This window comes from Pteropus vampyrus, unplaced genomic scaffold (assembly GCF_000151845.1).
Source record: "Pteropus vampyrus isolate Shadow unplaced genomic scaffold, Pvam_2.0 Scaffold322, whole genome shotgun sequence".
NCBI classification, from domain to species: Eukaryota; Metazoa; Chordata; class Mammalia; order Chiroptera; family Pteropodidae; genus Pteropus; species Pteropus vampyrus.
Window position 1 is genome coordinate 1,100,283 of NW_011889103.1, and position 3,017 is coordinate 1,103,299.

General features: G+C 38.9%; 1 pseudogene; it reads right to left on the reverse strand.

Annotated features, from left to right (window-relative positions):
• Nucleotides 1-2,633: 2,633 nt before the first annotated feature.
• On the reverse strand, nt 2,634-2,751 carry LOC111730600 (annotated as a pseudogene).
• Nucleotides 2,752-3,017: the final 266 nt, after the last annotated feature.

Sequence of the window (3,017 nt, forward strand, 5' to 3'; positions counted from 1 at the left end):
TGTTTGCCTAATGTTTTCTGGTGACTCAATTCCAATGACACACTCCTGGCCACAACACTGCAGAGGTGATGTTCTATTCTTCTCAGTGAATTACATCTGGAGGCCCCCAGTGTCCAATCATCCCTCACTGGAGATGTTAACTTTTGACACCCAGTTGGAAGTGCTGTCTGATTTCTCCACTGTATAATTACCATTTTCTGCCTTTCTGTTATATATAATCCATGGGTAGATAGATATCCTGTACCTAATCAAAAATTTCCCCTGGGTTATTATCCATCGAGGATTTCAGCTTGAGCCAGTCTTGTTAAGATGGTTGCAAAATGCTGATTTAACCTTTTAAAAGTAGCACAAAGACAATAGAACAGAAAAGAAAAAAAAATGGATGAGAAGTTTTGTTCTGATTATATCAGGACCTGCTAAATGAGAGCTGACTGTCCTTCCCCAGCAGCTGATATGGTAGTTAAGAACACCAGCTCTCATAACTGTGTGTGGTGTCAGGGGATACTAGACTTATAGGGGTGACCACTTGATAAGTTATATAAGTTATATAAATGTCTAACAACTATGCTGTATACCTGAAACTAACACAATATTGAATGTTGATTGTAATTGAAAAATTAACAAAACAACAAAATACCAGCTTCCATGCCTACCCGTTTACTAGCTGTGTGACCTCGGGCAACTTACTTGGTTTTTCAAATCAATAGCTTGCCCCTCTGTAAAATGAGGTTATCAATATCTGACTCAGAAGATTCTCGTAAGGTTGTGATGGTTAATTTTAGGTATCTTCCAGGCTAAGGGATGACCAGGTAGCTTGTAAAACATTATTTCTGGGTGTGTCTGTGAGGGCATTTCTAGAAGAGATTAGCATCTGAGTTGGTAGACTGAGTAAAAGATCACTTTCTTCCTTGCAGGTAGCCATCATCCAATCTGTCGAGGACCTGAACAGAACAAAGAAGAAGAGGAAGGTTCGAATTTGCTCTTTTTGCTTGAGCTGAGGTGATCGATTCCACCTGCCCTAGGAAATCAGTGCTCTCGGTTATACCACCAGTTCTGCAGGTTGTGAGTCTTCTCAGCCCCCATAATCGCATGAGCTAATTCCTATATAAATCTCTTATCTATACATCTATGTATCTTATTAGTTCTGCTTTGCTGGAGAACCCTGACTAATAAATACGTGAGGGTTAAGTGCAGAAAGGTATACACATTACTTGGCACATATCCAACATTTAGTAAGATGGTAGCTGTTGCTGGCACACATCCCAAACTGAAAAAGGTTTAGGAAGCATATATATATATATATGCGCATACATATATGCTGATTTAACCTTTTAAAAGTAGCATACACTTACATACACATATATATAGCCATCTAAACATAATTTCAGGCAATTATGAATGTATAAGATAACACCAAATATTAATTATGCTCCCCTTTTTGTCTTGAATATATTATCTTAAATCTGAATAATGGTGTTGTTGGAAGGAGGCGGGCCAAGTGCATCCATATGAAAATGCTTAGGAATCAGCACTTTAAAAATGTGACTTTAAAATACCTGTCATGTAGACAGACAGCTTGTGATAAGAAATGTAGGGATAAGGTCTTTGTTGTTGTTTTACCACTTGCATTCTTTTAGGAACACATTTAAGCAAAGAAAAGTGACAATACAAAATGATCATATCTGAACATTTTCTACGAATATATATCTAATGGAATCAACTGGAAATGGCAGAGCTTGCCAGTGTTCTGGATTTAAGGTGATTTTAGGTATTAGACAAGCTGAATGGCTCTTAATTTGTCTTCAAACCCATATCTTCCATGTATCTAAAATAATAGTTATTGTAAAGAAAAGCCCTATGCCTACAAGATTCTCGAATATTGCTAAAGGACCCAGAACGTGGTTAATGAAGAATAAACTTTGTAAACAATAAGTCGTTACATCTAAGCTATTCTTGGGTCACATGTGGCTCCTTCCATTACTACTTATTGATCATGTTCAATGTGAGAGGGACAGCTGTGACTGGACATAACACAGGTAGCTGTGCGGGGTGCATCCTCATGGCGGGGGGAGACAGATATTAAAGAATTATAGTAGTAATGTGTTATCTTTGGAAAATGCTAACAAGGAATACTGCACATATTAGAGAGTTGAGTTGGGGCCAGGGGAGGGGTATTAGGAAGGCTTCTCTGAAGAAATGACTTTCAAAGTGGAGGTATAATAGATGAATAGGAATTTGACAGAATTAGAAAATATCCTGTCTATACCAAAGACCCTCATATAGGAACAGGTTTTTAGACAGACTTTGAATTGATGATCATGTATCTCTCTCGAACCCCCACCCTTTCCTTATCTTTTTGAGTAGGCCAGATGGAGAGGGTCTCAGATAAGTGGATCTATTTTTAATGTTTCTATGTACCACCCTAGAGCTGCTGATGATCTCAATGAGTAAGTTTGGGTACCAGCAAGGCAAGGAGGCACAGTAGAGAAGGTGTTGGCTGGGGACAACCTGGGGTGGCACAGAGGGTTGGAGGCCCTTGAACTCGCCATGGGCCTAGTCAGCATCTAAAACATCTCCAAATCTGTAGAGCATATTCTCTATTCTTCTTCTTCTTCTTCTTTTTTTTTTTTTAACACCAACAGCACCTGGCATTCCAGGTGGTCTTCCATCCAAGTACTAACCAGGCCCGACCCTGTTTAGCTTCCAAGATCAGATGAGATTGAACATGTTCAGGGTGGCATGGCCGTAGACTATTCTCTATTCTTAACATAAATATACTGGAGTAAAGTTTCAGCTGAGGTGAAATATTAGTTTATCTAAAGAAAAAAATATTGCCCATTTTATCAGAAGTTTTCAGTTGCTATCAGGTTTATATAATTGATAATTCCAGAGGCAGTATACACTTCAGGCACAATTTGATCCAGCATTTCATAATAGCTTCAAGTTCCCCCCCCACACACACACACACACTCCATTTCTAGATGGTTCTTTCCTCTCTGCTCACCTCTGTGTCTAGG